Source organism: Eleutherodactylus coqui, chromosome 11, assembly GCF_035609145.1.
Source record: "Eleutherodactylus coqui strain aEleCoq1 chromosome 11, aEleCoq1.hap1, whole genome shotgun sequence".
NCBI lineage: Eukaryota > Metazoa > Chordata > Amphibia > Anura > Eleutherodactylidae > Eleutherodactylus > Eleutherodactylus coqui.
The window spans coordinates 90182140-90199056 of NC_089847.1; the positions used below are offsets into that span (position 1 = coordinate 90182140).

A 16917-nucleotide genomic window follows, 5' to 3' on the forward strand; every position below is an offset into this window, starting at 1 on the left:
CCCATAAACCTCCTTCCTCCTTATTGGAAGATCTCCTCCCAAACCGGAACTTGCCTTTTCTAGCAGCGACTCACATGGTGAAAGTCTTTAAGGACTTTTTCGGGATACACAAATCGACCAGGCCTCTGACCCCTTTCGAATCCGCAATCAATGGTGCTTCCGTAGCCCCTAGGAGAATAGCTTATATTCGCAAACATTTCATTTCCCCTCCGCTGATATCGAAACCGGCCTTCCTCATTTCTTTGGAGAGGGAGCTCCGCATATCTCTATCCAGAGATGAAACCAAGCTCCTCCTTAATTATGCGGTCGGCCTGTGTCCGTGTGTCACCTCACAGGAATCCCACTATAAACTCCTGGTGAGGTGGTACCAGACTCTGCAATGGTTGGTTGACCATAAGCTGGCCTCACAGGACAGGTGCTGGAGATGTGAATCTGCTACTAGCTCATTTCTGCATATATGGTGGGATTGCCCGGTTATAACTTCTTTCTGGAGGGGCATAGAGATGGTGCTGAAAAAGCTTTCCCCTAATCTGGCGCTCTCCCTTGAGGTGGTTCTTCTGTGGAGGCCATCCCCTGCCTTTCACCCTCGTAAACAAACTGATTGCCCTTTTGCTCGATACAGCGAAAGCCCTGATCCCTCTGTGGAAGCAGCAAGATGCTCCTACTCTGACTCTCTGGAGGGACAGAGCGGATCTTTTGGCGAACTTGGAAGAGCTCTCTAGTTGGTCTAAGGGGACCCATGATGATTTTCAAAAAATTTGGAGCCCATGGCAGGCTATTAGGAGCGACGTAATCGGAGTGTCTCCCAGTGCCGGTGACATGCAGCAGTCGGTTCTACCTTAGCCCTACTGGCTCCAGAGGGTCCTTGCGCTTAACCCTTCCTCTCCCTCCTCCTCCATTACTGGCTTAAAACGAAGCTGACATCAGGAATGTCATTGGGGGCGCAGCTGGTGAGAGCCCCAACGTTGGAAATAATCTTCCCCCCTCTCGGGAGCTCACTCTCCCCTCACCCTCCCTGGTTTCCCCTCCCTCACCCATCCTCTCTTAACCCTTCCCATTCCCCCCCTTTGTCTTCCACAGTATGTTCTGTTTGAACAGGGCCTTGCAATAATTACTCACAATACTGGCCTCAGTTGAGACCTGATGATCCCCTATTTCTCTCTTAACCCAAAGATACTGTACTTGCCCCACGGTAATGTCTAGATATAGCAGATTGGTAATGCATATGTTTATCCTTGTCCACAGTTCTACATATGTACGGTACGCTGTAAAATTCTCTTATCTGTTATTGTGAAAATTTCAATAAAAATTGATTTAAAAAAAAAAAGTTCCAGCTTCCACCAATGCCTGACGGCAAGTACTGCCGCCCGGGTCAGTGGTCGACGCATCACAAGTGATGCGTCGGCCACTATTTGGCCAGGCCGCTTCTAAACTGTGACGTCCTCGGAGAGTCGACAGTGAGTGCGCATGCGTCCCCTTTCCAAGTGTGCTTGCGTACTCGCCGTCGACTCTCGGAGGACGTTAGAGGCTTCAGCGTGCAGATGCTGATGGGAGATGACCCCTCACGCTCCAGGTAAACATGGGAGGGAACAAATACAACGGGATTAGGTAAATTTACTTTGTTTTTTTAACTTTTCACATGTTAGAATGTACAGGGATGCAGGGCAGAGTTAAAGGGGTTTTGCTGACAGAACCCCTTTAAGCTAGTGATGGTGTATTTGGCCACATTTACGCTTCTGTAATACGGGAGTGTCCTGACCTGCTCTCAGGTATCCTGATTAAAACTCCAAGCAGCATGGATTCCTATAATGCTGAGTTCAGGTAGGATACATGCAGCCGGGACACTTCTGTATCAGACGCTTGCATGTCTGGAATATACTGGTGTCACAGACTCGTACGCATAGTCTTCAGTTCTGACTTTCATTTAGACCGGACAGCCAAGTTCTATGAAAAACTTTTAACCCCTTAAGGACCAAGCACTGTAAATATTTGGCTTTCTGTCCTGGGCTTTAATCCCTGCCGATGGCAAAAATACGACGCTGGATTAAAGCCTCTGCAATGGAGCAGGTCGGGTCCTAAGCTGTTAGTCACAGCTAAGAACTAGGAGAAGTGGTAACTGTTTCTGCCTTCTCCTTTCCCGGGTACATAGTGCTTAATCGGCACTACGTACTAAAGTGGAAGCGTTTCTTCCACTATGCAGCCTGATCATGTGACTGCTGGGTTCACCCTGTTACAGCAGAGCTGCTGGGTCCTAGCAGACCCTGATCAGCGCTGCCAGTGACTGAGGTCACTACAGGGGAATGTTCTTCTCTATAACTGCAGCTCCTTTGGATGCTCCAGTGGAAAAGTGAACTAAAAAAAAAGTGAGTGATCCCCAGAAGTCTTATGATGTCATGGGGGACATAAGTGTTAAAACATTACAAAATAAATACAGAATAAAATAAAAATATATACCTAAAACTAAGATGGGAAAAGTTAGAGATAAAAAAAATAGCCCTATATGTTAAGGGAAAACGCAGCAAAAATAACTGGTAGCTGGAGGATCAAGTAGGGCAGTAAAATCCCTAAAATGTGTCTCGTCATTTAGGTACAAAACAGCCTGGTCCTTAAGGGGTTCCCTAAGTAAAGTGGGTGGTCCTGCTGTGCAGCGCATTGACAATTCTGGGAAATCTAGTTTCACACTGATACAAACCTATAATATACAGTTACTAAGAAAAATGGCCCTAACCCTAGTAAATCTACTGAAACCTGTCCCTACATGTAATGATTGTCTTTAAACTGATCTGCAGTGCGATGGCAAAGCAGACAACACGGACCGCTTAAGTCAGAACTTGTAGTGTCTGATGAACTGACCATAGGGAAATGGAACAAGACCTCTGCAGTGCCACCTATTGGAAGGTAGCATTCCTGCAAATCAATGTCAGACCTTTTAGATAAGCTTTTTAACAATGACTGGGAATTGGAAGCCAAGTCAGAATACCATAGATGGCTGCTTGGGGTGGGGGGTTGTTACTCCTCATCAGTGTGCAGTAGGTTTCTGGCTTAGCTAGTGAAGCCTATAGACAAGGGTTATTGTAGTTGGTGGGAATTGCATCTAATTTGCTAAATAAAACTTTTTAACCTGTTTTACACTTTCTACAAACGGAGTATAGGCCATTTTGTTGTGCCTATTGCTGGCCTGCGGAGGCTTTGCGAAACACTTGAATTGTGAGATTCTCTTATGTACCTCCAACCAGTCCTTGCGTTGGATGCAACCATTGCCTTTTTCCTACCACTGAGTCAGTTCACGCAAACACAATTCCAGCGTACAATCTTATATGCAGCACAGTATCACACATCTGAAGTTTGGCTGCCCAACCTCCACAGGCTTGGGACCCTTTCGCATAAGCAAATGTGCAAAAAATGCTTGTCGCAGCACATTGTATCTGTGCTGTGAACAAGGTAGATTTGCGTGCGTGTCTGTGCAATAGTACGGTACTTTTTCTTTATGCAGCGCCAGTTCACGTGTGAAACACCTTTTCCCCCAGTCGTCTCCACGACAGCACCAACTGAGATTGCCGCCTCCTGGTAGGACAGGAACATACTGAGAGGTTAAAAGCTCCCCCACTTTCCTCAGTGTCTTCCTGTCCTGCCAGGAGGCAGGATCGCTGAGAGGAGCTGGTGGAGAAGCCAGCGAAAGTATACAGGCGGATCGGAAGGCAGTGGCTCACCCTGTCATCCCTTCGCAGCCAGACGACTCTCGGGACGCCACATCAGGGTGGTAACCCCCGGGCCAGGTTCCTCCCGCGGCGACCCATGGGGGGTTCAAAGCGGGAGCCTCAGTCCCCCTCGTCCTCCGGCAGAAATTACAGCGCGGCGCTCCAGGAAGCCCTTTGACGGCAGGGGGCGGGGCGCCGCATCTCACGTCCAGCGCGATGACGTCATCGCGTCTGCATTAGGAGCGGAGGGGGCGGGGCTTAGCGCAGGAGCGCGAAATTCAAATAGGAACCTGAGAGAAGCCAGAACACCAGCACTACAGGTCGCAGGGTGTCTGCAGCACTGGTATAAAGATGAGTGCTCCAGCCCCAGAGACAGCTGAAACCTCAGCCTCAGCGGCCGTAAGTAGCCAGTGCGGCAAAAATACAATGCAAATATCCAGCATGTTGTATATGGAAAAATTGCATGTTTACCCGCAAAAATGCTTTGTTTGTCAGGGGGATAAAAAAGACATCCCCCCCAGAACAAAACGGCGAAAATGCGTGGAATGCGGGACGAGACTGCCAGCCACGTACCAGAGGCCTCTATGCAAGGCATGCGTGGCTAGGCTAGTCAGAGAGGAATCGGGGGGATTCCTGGATGACGTTAGGAAGCTGGTGAAGGAGGAGGTGCGATCAGCTCTAACGTCACTGCCGGCACCGCCAGCAAAACGCCAGAAAAAGGCGTATGTTCCCGAGGAGCCTTCTGATTCCGAGAATTCCATCGGATCAGAGCAAGAGGAACAGGCGGCCGAGGAGTCCTCAGAGGAGGAGGACTACAGGAAATATTTGTTCCATCAAGACGAGTTGACGGAACTAATAAAATCAGTCAGGGCTACATTAAAAATGGAACAGCCCAGAGAGCCGCGGACTCTACAGGATGAAATATTCAGTGGACTTGGGGAGAGGCGTAAACATACCTTCCCGGTCCACAAAAACATCTCTAAAATAATTCAGAGAGAGTGGAGTAGACCAGACGCAGGTTCCTTCTCCGCTCGAGGCGTAAAAAGGAGATACCCCTTGGAAGAGGAAGCTTGCGCAAGCTGGGACGAAATACCTAAAGTAGACGTCCCGGTGGCCAAGGTAGCGAAGAGGACGACTCTTCCCTTTGAGGATGCCGCACAGCTAAAAGACCCCATGGATCGCAAGGCAGAGGGACTCCTAAAGAAATCATGGGAGGCAGCGGCAAACATCCTTAGGCCAGGGATCGCAGCCACTTGCGTGGCGCGGACCCTGGGGGTATGGTTAGAGCAGTTGGAACTACACCTGACCAACAAAACACCAAGAGATCAGATCCTTAACTCCCTTCCCATCTTGCGCATGGCAACTAACTTCCTAGCGGACGCCGCGGCCGAGACCGTCAAGCTCTCAGCAAAGGCCACAGCCCGCTCTAACTCAGCCAGAAGGGTGTTATGGCTGAGATCATGGTCAGGCGACCTGGCCTCGAAAAACAAATTGTGTGCCCTCCCATTCTACGGCCAATTTCTATTCGGACCGGACCTAGACAAAATTCTAGAAAAGGCGGCCGACAGGAAAAAAGGGTTCCCTGAGGAAAAGCCACAGAGAGCGAAGACCTTTTCCCGGGCCCCAATGCAGCAGCCCGAGGCCTACCGAGGCAAGGGCAAGACAGGCCGCTGGAGTTACCCCAAGGGGGGCAGAGGAAGGAATATCCTCTTCAACCCCCACCAGGGGGAGCCGAAGCAGAGACCCTGACGCCATCCCCGTAGGGGCAAGGCTGGGGAGCTTTGCGGATCAATGGGCCGCAATCTGCGGGGGCCAATGGATCCCAAAAATCCTACAGCACGGATACCGGATAGAGCTAGTGTCCATCCCCAGAAGGAAATTTATTACCACGCGAGCCCAAAAAAAACAGCTACATTTACTAAGGCAAAGCGTGCGCGACTTGCAACGGTTAAACGCAATATCTCCCGTACCGCGAAACGAGGAAACCCAGGGCTATTATTCCAGGCTCTTTCTAGTAAAAAAAACCCGGAGGGAAACACCGGACGATAATAAATCTGAAAGGCCTGAACACCTGCGTCCGATACAGGGGATTCAGAATGGAAACCATCTCCTCCACAATAAAGTTGATCCCCAGAGGAGCCTACATGGCGTCCATCGACCTAAAGGACGCTTATTTTCACATCCCGATCCACAAAGATTCTCAGAAATACCTGCGGTTCGCAGTGGACATGGGCAGAAGAATAGACCACCACCAATTCAGATGCCTGCCCTTCGGGATATCCTCAGCCCCCAGAATCTTTACCAAGATTATAGCGGAGGTAGCCGCCTACTTGAGAAAAATCGATCCTAGTAGTACCGTACCTGGACGATGTTCTATTAATAGCAGAGTCCAAAAAACTCCTAACAAAACACCTGGAGACAGTACTAGAACTTCTCCAATCGTTGGGATGGATTATAAACTGGGAAAAATCCAGCCTAGATCCCGACAAGCAGAAGACGTTTCTGGGAATAACTCTCGACTCAGAATCGCAATGCTCCTACCTACCCGAGGAGAGAATACAAAAAATCCGCAGAATAGTCAAAACCTTCCTACGAAGACGATTCTGCACAACTCGGGAGGCAATGTCTCTCCTAGGGAGCTTGACATCATGCATCCCAGGAGTAGCATGGGCCCAGGCCCACACCAGAGCCCTGCAGGCCGTAGTCCTATCCTCATGGGACAAAAGGCAGTCCTCGTTAGGGGCAAGGATGTACATCCCAAACAGGGCAAAAACATCCCTGCGTTGGTGGACATCCCCAGAGAACCTGCGGAGAGGGGTTCACTGGCTACAAAACCCAGCCATCCACATCACAACAGACGCAAGCGCTTGTGGATGGGGAGCGCATGTGGGGAACCAACTCTTTCAGGGTCCCTGGCCTCAGAGGATAAAAGAACAGTCCTCAAATTTCAGAGAACTACAGGCAGTTTGGCAGGTTCTACAGCAGTTGGGCAACTTGCTACAGAACCAACACATAAAAATACTGTCAGACAATGTCACCGCGGTCGCTCACATACGACACCAAGGGGGCACAAGATCTCCCCCACTGCAAAGCATCGCACAGAAAATCTTTCACTGGGCGGAGGGCCGGATCCTCTCGATCACGGCAACCCACTTGAAGGGTACACTAAACGAAAAAGCAGACTTCCTCAGCAGGAAGCAAATAGACCCAGGAGAGTGGTCCCTCTCCCCAGAGGCATTCAGAATCCTAACCAACTGGTGGGGGACCCCACAGTTGGACCTCTTCGCAACCAGGGAGAACACAAAAGTAGGCAACTTTTTCTCCCTCCGGCCAGATCGCCCGATAGCGGTAGACGCCCTAGGCCAGGACTGGGGTCAAGGACTGGCTTACGCCTTTCCTCCCATACCACTAATTCCCAGGGTCTTACAGCACTTCAGAACCCAGGGATGCACGCTAATCCTGGTGACCCCCTTCTGGCCGAAAAGAAGCTGGTTCGGTCTTCTGACAACACTGAGTGTCCAGGACCCAGTCACCTTCCCTACCTGGACAGATCTTCTATCGCAGGGGCCACTGAACCACCTCGGCCTAGACAAACTCCATTTAACGGCATGGCTCTTGAAGAATCCTCGCTAAGAAAGAAAGGATTCTCAGAGAAAGTAGTAGAAACCCTAATGTCCAGTAGGAAAAAGACGACCCACCTGATCTACCAGAAGGTCTGGAGAAGGTTTTCCTCATGGAGACAGGGAAGGGATCGCGGGGATTCTATCCCCGACACTCCGCTAATCTTAGAATTCCTGCAGGAGGGCTTAGAGATGGGCCTCTCCCCGAGCACCCTAAAAGTCCAAGTTTCAGCCCTTAGCGCCATCTGCGACACAAAATTCGCAGACGACAGATGGGTCCACAGGTTCCTAACAGCAGCAGCTAGATTACGCCCTAGGCCCATAAACCTGTTCCCAGACTGGAACCTTAATTGGGTTCTAGGGGCCATGGCAGCGGTACCATTCGAACCGATCGAGGCGCTACCTATAAGAATGCTTACAATCAAGACCATCTTCCTAGTAGCCATCACCTCCGCAAGACGGGTTAGCGAACTACAGGCCTTGTCCATCCGCCACCCGTTCATGAAAATCGCAGACACCAAACTAATATTTAAAACAGACCCGGCCTTTATGCCAAAAGTAGTGTCAGATTTTCATAGGTCCCAGGATATAATAATCTCCTCATTCTTCAGTAACCCAAAAAACGAGGAGGAAAGAACCCTAAGTTGCCTGGACGTTAGGAGAGCAGTCCTAACCTACATAGATACAACGAGCCACTGGAGGCGAGACGACAACTTGTTCGTCCAGTTCAGTGGCCCAAATAAGGGTAGTAAAGCAGCAAAAAGGTCCATAGCCAGGTGGATCCGTCTGGCCATCATAGAATCCTATAAGGCCCTCGGGAAGGAGATCCCGTTAGCTCTTAAAGCCCATTCCACAAGGGCAGTAGCGTCCTCATGGGCCGAACACAGTTCAGCCTCGGTCGAGCAAATTTGCAAGGCCGCAGTCTGGAAAAAACCCCACACGTTCACTAAACACTATAGGGTAAAAGTGCAGCAGGACGAGGACATGGCCTTTGGCCGTAAAGTCCTCTCGGCAGCGATCCCACCCTAATAAACTTTAGTTGGTACGTCTCAGTTGGTGCTGTCGTGGAGACGACTGGGGGAAAAAGTGGATTATACCCACCTGATAATCAGGTTTCCAGTAGTCTCCACGACAGCACCCGTACCTTTCCCGCCCTATAAAAGTAAAATAATAAATTTAAAAATAAAAAAACCCCGGTTAGGGGAAGAAATTTAAGTTTAGCTCCTGCCCCGGCAATTCGTTAGAATCCACTGAGGGAAGGGGGGGAGCTTTTAACCTCTCAGTATGTTCCTGTCCTACCAGGAGGAGGCAATCTCAGTTGGTGCTGTCGTGGAGACTACTGGAAACCTGATTATCAGGTGGGTATAATCCACTTTTTCTGTGGATTTAAAGGCTATAAGCCTAATGAGGTCCAGATGTGTTCTTTTCCCTGCTGTTTTGCTCAGTTTCACGCATCCCGTTGTGCATTTGTGTAGCTCCCATAGACTTCTATGGGTCCTCTGATATGCAAATGTGCACAAAAATGGAGCATGCTGCTTTATTTTCCATGTGCACATTATGCATGAGAAAAAAAATTGCAAACAATGGGTTCTACTGTTTTGCGTGCAGATTGTGCGCAGAAACAGTCATGCAGTCATAAGACTGTATTACAGACGTGGCTCAGCGTGATCCCAGGTCTACGGACATGAACTCTCAGCCACACATCCTCTATTCATCCTCAGTCACATTCATCCTCTAGTTCAGATGGACCTGCAGTTGGGTTGAGGCTTGTTAATAATATGGGTGTTATAGCCGCACCTACAATGTGTATGTGGCCTTACCAGGAACCCATACTGTTAAGGTTATTTTCCTTGAGATTCTCCATTATGGCATCTGTTATAAAAACCTTCAAATATTTCACCTGCAGTGGACCATAACTTCCAGCCTTACTTTTTGGCTCTTGTTCAAATATTTGCACTTCATCTGCTATGCCCAATTTTGATATGCATTTGTTCCTTGGAAAGACTGAGGTATTGTAGTCACTAAACATTAGCTGTCTAGAAAAACCTTAAACCAATTGTCCCATTAAGACAGCCCCTGTCCATGTGATATTAGAGTATCTTGACATCAGAGGGGGTTGCCTGCTCAAGAACCCCTCTATTAGAGAACGTCTCCTACTCAGGATGCCTCAGTCTGACCATATATTACATGGTTGCTCATGCATTAAGTCACCATATAATACTGCACTTCTTGTGCAGCTTGACGTTTCAGCTGACAATGCGTGCCAGTCATTTGATTGCCATGGGTTCTCAAGACTGGACAACCCATTTTTAAGTCCTCTTAAATATCCTCTTCCAATTTTTCACATTTCTCATAAGGCTTGATCTTGCCTGTACTAATACTAGAGTTTGAAGGAGTGCCGAGTTGGTCGTGATACCTCCTACCCTATTGGATGAGGGCACAACTCATGTGCATACTGCAGCTGCTAACTAGCTACCCCTACGTTGAGATTTCCGTGGGTGCGCTAATCCACCGCAGTGTTTAGTGTCACCAAGTTCTTGTGGATGGCTGTCAAATTATTGTGCTTGTATGGGAACACGGCACTGGATGTAACGGTCGGTCCTTCTCCCATGTGTTTGATGGTGAAATGTACCCATATGTTCACAAAGAAAGTAAACGTGACAGATTTATAAACATGGCCCCAGACAGTCATAAAAGGTGATCAAAACCCATGCGGATAAAGGTCTGCTCCGAAAATAGCCCCGGCTGTTAATCCTTTCTGCCCGTGTCATACTTGTGTCTGGAAAATCAGGTTCATAAAGGCGAAGAAATATTGCAGAATGTATAAAATGACGGGCCAGATCATCCGTAACAATATAGCATCCTCCTGGGAAACATGCGGCCACCGGCCTTTGGGTTGTATATTAGATGTGTTTTACACTCCCACCCAACTAATTGTGCACACTGCTCTATAGTCTACGACGCTCTTGTTTAATGTTCACTGTAGAATGAATTATGACGCGGCGGCGCCTTTGATTTGATGCCATATAAAGTCTTTATATATTAACACACCTGGGTTTCGTCGGAGGACGGGGCTTGTTTATGATGCTTGCTACAGATCTGGTAAATGTCTCCTCGCGTCTTATGAAGCTTCTCATCTTCGGGATTAATGTGGAGTATGGGAAACCAGAAAGTTATGATGCTTTGGTTGTGATAGGTAGCAAATTCTGATTTTATGGCTGTTTATCATATATGGTGGAGGCTGCAGAATGGATGAAGCTTCATATCTGAATATACAGATTGTTAGAGGTGGTGGAATTGGAGTAAACCTGATCAAGAGATTAAGGGAAACTGGTTTACACAGGAGTACCGAGGATGATGGTCAACGACCCAGATGACCTGTGGTGACTCCTAGTATGCCCTAGGTTGCAGATGGTGTATTCAACATCTAATTGAAGTCGAACATGGGAGATTTGCAATCTAGGTGTTTGAAAAATGCTTTCCAGGAGCTGGAGAGGGAGATATATTGCATGTGTCTCAACTTGAGGCAAAGGGGAAGATAGAACAATGCCTCTACAGCGCCACCTAGTTGATCGGCCAGGGTCCGTTGCTTGGTACCCCAACTAATCAGCTGTGCGGGAACATGCTGTCACCGCCGCAAATACAGAGGTAGGAGCAGAAGCCTTGTGCCGACCTTTGTGTAGTGGCCGGCGCTTGTAATTGCAGGCACGGCTCTCATTGAAATCAATGGGAGCTGTGATGGACACTACATGGGAGGTCGGCATGGAGACTGCCACTCCAAATATACCAAGATTGGAGCAGAAACCTCTGCACCGACCTCCCAAATAGTGGCCGGCGCTTGTAACTGCAGGCACGGCTCCCATTGATTTCAAAGAGAGCGGTGCCTGCAGTTACAAGCGCCAGTCACTATACAGATTGGCGCGGAGGATTCCGATCCAACCTCTGTGTTGCGGCAGTGAAAGCATGTGTCCACTAATCTGATAGGTCAGGGTCCTGAGCAATGGACTTCAACCAATCAACTATTGATGACCTATCCTGATAGGTCATCAATGGTATTTAACTGGAAAACCCCTTTATGTCCTGCCACCATATTAGTACTGCACCAGATCTAACACTATTACCAGTCATGTGACCGCTTTAAGGGCTGTGCATTCTTCACTTTATGGGATGGAGCTGGGACATTATTTACATATCATAAATGGAAAATTATCTTTACAATGAGTAAGGATATATTGACAAGTGGCAGACCTGTTGTAATAGGTCTTGCAGAAATCCATATGCATTCTGCAAAAACATCCTCATTCACATCTATGGAAATGATATTTTTTTCAGTTGCAGAAACCTCTGCAACAAATCTTCCACGTGTGAACGTACCACTAAATTTATTTAAATTGGCCGCTATAAATGATTTAATCCTGGATAACCCCTTTAAATGGCCATAAGCAATGTTTTATTTTCATGTGGTCAGGTATCTGCTCATCCTCCAAACCACCAGGGCTTCTATGGCAAGATCTCAGGAGCTGTACACATTGTTAGAGAAGGGCTGAACGTCCCTGTGTTCAGTATGGATGCTTCTAAAGGCTCATTCACACAGGCATATGCCATTTCATTCCGTGTATTTGGGGCATATGCAAGGTTTTTTGCACAAATGCAAGAATGCCGAATTGATGTCACTATTTTTTAACCACTGTCTCCTGCCACAAGTGTAAAAACGCAGTAAATACACAGGCAACTGTGTATTTGCTGCATTTTTACACAATCCCACAGACTTCAATGGGCGATTGTGGTTTGTGATTGGACCAAAATAGGATATGCTGCAATTTTTATTTTTTTTTACACATAAAATACAAATGTTTGAATAATCCAATGCACATACACGGGGCTTATGCTGCACACATGTGCACAAAAAATACGTAATACAGAACAAAAATATGCGCATGTGAATGAGCCCTAAGGGTCGGGAGTGCTGATTGTCTCACCTATACATAGCCCTATTCTTATGCAGTTGCCGGATCTGGCTGTACATATAAGATATCCCCTCCAATAGGCTTAGAATGATTCCCCAATATGGGGAGAGTCAAAATGCCAACATCAGCTTTTCTCCTGAAATTCAACATGCCAGATTCCTGTTTCTCCTGACTTTTGCCATCAGGGAGCAATTAACTCTGTGACTGACAGGTCAAACAGTACATCACAATGACCTTCCCATAAGAATCCTTAGATAGCTAAGGATAGCTTAGACAAGCTTGAACAATGGGCGGCGACTAACAGAATGGTATTTTACAGGGAGAAATGCACAGTCCTACATCTGGGCAAGAAAAATGAAAGGAAAAAAATGCATACAGAATGGGAGGAATTTGGCTAAGCAGCAACACATGTGAAAAAGACTTGAGTATACTAATAGATGGCAGACTGAACATGAGTCAATAGTGTGGTGCAGCAGCAAAAAAGGCAAACACTATTCTGGGATGTATTAAGAGAAGCATAGAGTCTGGATCATGTGAGGTAATTGTTCCCCTTTACTCCTCCTTAGTCAGACCTCATCTGGAATACTGTGTCCAGTTCTGGGCACCCCACTTTAAAAATAGACATTAAGAAACTGGATTAAGTTCAGAGAAGAGTCACCAAGCTGGTGAGCGGGCTGCAAACCATATCCTATAAGGACCTGATGAAGGATCTGGGAATGTTTAGCTTTCAAAAAAAGAAGGCTGAGAGGAGACTTAATAGCGGTCTACAAATACCTGAAGGGCTGTCACAGTGCAGAGGGATCAGCCCTATTCTCATTTGTACAAGGAAAGACTAGAAGCAATGGGATGAAACTAAAAGGGAGGAGACAGATTAGATATTAGACAGTGAGGGTGATCAATGAGTGGAACAGGTTACCACGGGAGGTGGCGAGTTTTCCTACAATGGAAGTGTTCAAACAAAGGCTGGACAAATATCTGTCTGGGATGATTTAGTGATCCTGCATTGAGCAGGGGGTTGGACCCGATAACCCTGGAGGTCCCTTCCAACTCAACCAGTCTGTGATTATACAAGTGTATAATAAATAAATCATAATGTCATACTCCTGCATAGGCCTGGTATCTGCCTACTAAACTGACTCTTGATGTAACCACAGATATCAGCAGTTGTGGGGGAGCATCTGTGGTTGACATGCTGTTATGAAGCCATCTATGGCGCTTTTGTGGGTAACTTTCATTATTGTCCTCCCCACAGATGATTACTGGCATGAACAATCACTGAGTCATCTGCCAATTCTGAGCATCTATAGCCAATGTTTAAACCGCCAAGACAAACCATGGCAGCCTCTCTAAGGTGGTTGACTCTCACTGACAAATACTGCATATACGGCATAAAAATTGCAACCAATTTTCAAAGAAAAAAAAAAAGAAAAATAAAGTAACACACATTTTAACAACCCTTTAGTATCATATTTCACTAATGCACTTAGTAATTTCCTGATCCTGCATATCCCACCACACACAAAAGAGGGGAAAAAAATTCCTGGCTGCAAAGGATGAGCCGGAAGCCTGGAAGATATCTTCTGTTATAATTATCTGACATCTGCTTACACGTTGCCCTGTTCTTATTCCACTTGCTTCTTTCTGAAGACATGAAAACAACACTTGTTTGTGGTCATATGAAGCATTTTCCATGATGTGCGGATGTCTTAACCTCATCAGGAGGAGATGAGATATATAGATGGTTCTTAGACTTTAATGAGTAAACATCAGATTCCAAACTTGGCAGCTAAAAGGTTAAAAGTCTCCACCCTCTGTTTCGCAGACAGTCCCTTACTAGACACAGTTCATTGTAAGCAGCACTAAAAGGTATAGCCATAAGCTTCACAAAGAGCTTGCAAAAGCATTAGAAGCTTCAGCACTTCTGCAGACGACACCCTTTAACCAGGCGTCTATGGAGCTTTGGCTTTGAAATGGGTCTACAAAACGTCATTGTACCATGGATCTTATATTTGACATTACCGTGTGAATGGACCAGTGCTGGGTTATGGCACCAAGATCTTATGCAGGTAAGATCCATATTTCTATGCTGCTACAGTCCAGCTCTTCAAGAAACCAATACATCCATCAATAAAAGTTGCTGAATTATTAGGAAAATATCTTACGAGACTTCAAATTGTGATTGGTCGGTAATAATAACCATAGAATGTTGTAGGTGTGTTTATGAGTGAATTGTATCAGCCACTTCGGTATTGTCACTTGTTGACCACCTCTGATAACATTTACTATTCAGTCCATTCACACAGCTTTGGATTCATGTCTAAGACATTATATTAGAAGGTTGCACACATAATTTGGGATCTCCATACCTTGATCTTCAACCATTGACGTTCAAAGAATCCGCAAGTTCACACATTTAAAGGTTTTCTCGTTAACCTTCACAGTCTTCTGGTAGTAGACTTGCCAAAAAAAGTTTTAGTGTTACTGGAAGTAAAAGTTGATGTCTTGGTATCATAATCCTACTGCATACAGCATTTCTGAAATGAGCATTCCTCTTGAGTGGTTGAAGCCATCATTTTGTTGTGAGGAGCCCACATCAGTGACCTCTGTCCCAGTATACAAAATGTGATTGTTCCCATCAAGAGAAACCAAGTAATCTTGTAGAGATGATACCTTTCAATGGCTAACAAAAATACATGCTCTGCTAATGAAACCAGACTGAGTGCCCCTTTCATTCGAACTTCTCATTCCCGCCTCCAAGACTTCTCCAGAGCAGCACCGGTCCTCTGGAACGCACTACCAAAGGCTACCCGAGCAATCCAGGACTCGCAGAACTTCAGGCGTGCTCTAAAAACGCACCTCTTCAGGGAGGCATACCGCATTCCCTAAACAAACCTCTCTGTACTCCGCCTGATAACATGCTCCCTGACCTACTGACTGCAATCCCTGCCAGCCATCATAAACCGCTCCTGCAGTCACACCGTTTCTGCCGTCACACGGCTAAATGTCTGACCATTGTCTATGTGTATAGCATTGCTCACTCTCCACCTCGCCATACCGTGCACATCTCCAGCCCCTTTACCCTCTGTATCACCCCATTACTTGTAGTATGTAAGGTCGTTGGAGCAGGACCCTCACTCCTATTGTTTCTATCAACTGATTACTATATGTAACCGTGGTTCTGTAATGTTTGTATTTTGTCTTTCTGTATCCCCCCCTGTCTATGTAAGCGCTGCGGAATATGTTGGCGCTATACAAATAAAGTTTATTATTATTATGATGTTATAGCAAGCTTTCAAACCTACTTAGGGTTCTTCCTTAGGCATAATAAAATAAATCCGAAGAGGTGTGTGTGTGTGTGTGTGTGTGTATATATATATATATACCTACCTACTTATGACAAGGCACAGACATGATGTGATTAATTTTCAATTGAAAAAATACCACAACAGGATAAGCAGATAAATAGCCCACGGATAAAGATGTGAAGGTTTTATGGTCCCTGAATTAGTGTTAGGGGGTCACCAAGCCACAGCCTTATCTCTGCTATAGATGTCTCATACTTCCCAGTCACGCATGAATCCTCTTGAAGAATTTAACCCTGTGTTGTATCTGTCAAAAGTTGTTATAAATTTGTACTCTCAAATTCTTCTATGGCTTTGTGATTTGAAATTACCTTTCATTATAATAACTTTCAAATGTTGTATGTTGTGTCTGTGAGTAGAAAAGTGCTCTGCCACAAGTAATTCTGTCTTTCCCTTTTTAATCGTGTGGCGATGAGATCTCATCCTCTTTCAGTTTTTGCCCCGTTTCTCCGACATAAAGGGCCCCAACAAGACATTTACTGCACCAGATCAGGTACACAACATCAGATGTGAACTAAGTGAATTTCCCCGGGATCTTATAATCCCGTTGTGTGTTGGGGATCCGTATCCTGTCTGCGGTCTGTACATGTGAGCAGGTCTTGAAGCTCCTTACATTGCAGTATACAATGACAAATGTGTACTTTCGCACTCTAGTATTGGAGAGTATGTAACATCTATAGTTCACTCATGGCTAGGACTATATTCTCTCCTTGTGATGATTGAGGCCCTGCATTTAGTTATGCAGCACTACACATCTTCAGTACTACACTGGCAAGTACAAGAATTACAGCCATACTGGAATCCAAAACATGTTGGTGCATAAAGCTATGTATGACTGGTAAGTAGAGATGAGCGAGTACCAGAATGCTCAAGTGCTCGTTATTCAAGTTGATTTTTTCGTAATATTCGAGTAACGAACCCCGTTGAAGTTAATGGGAGACCCGAGCATTTTTGTATTTGACCCGCTCAGTGCCATGCTTTAATTTATTTCCTTTTTTTCCCCCCCTCTCTCCCTCTCCCCCTCTCCCTCCCTCCCCTATATTCAAGATAGTTTAACTATTATTTTAATTTAAAGGGCACCCGTCCCATTGAACATGCTGTACAAAATCAGGCAGCAGATACTAGAGCAGGAGGAACTGAGCCAATTGATACATCAAATTATGGGGAAAGCTTCAGTATAACTTTCATTTTATTCATTTACATCTCTGCTCATTCTGAACTTAGAGGTCCAGTGGGCGGAGCTATTGGTAAATAAAGGCAAAAAAAAAGT

General features: G+C 46.2%; 1 long non-coding RNA gene across 1 annotated transcript in view; it reads right to left on the reverse strand.

Moving 5' to 3' along the window:
* LOC136582173 (uncharacterized) overlaps positions 1–16917 on the reverse strand; it is a 74930-nt gene that overhangs the window by 53149 nt on the left and 4864 nt on the right. The gene's annotated exons all lie outside the window — the stretch shown is intronic.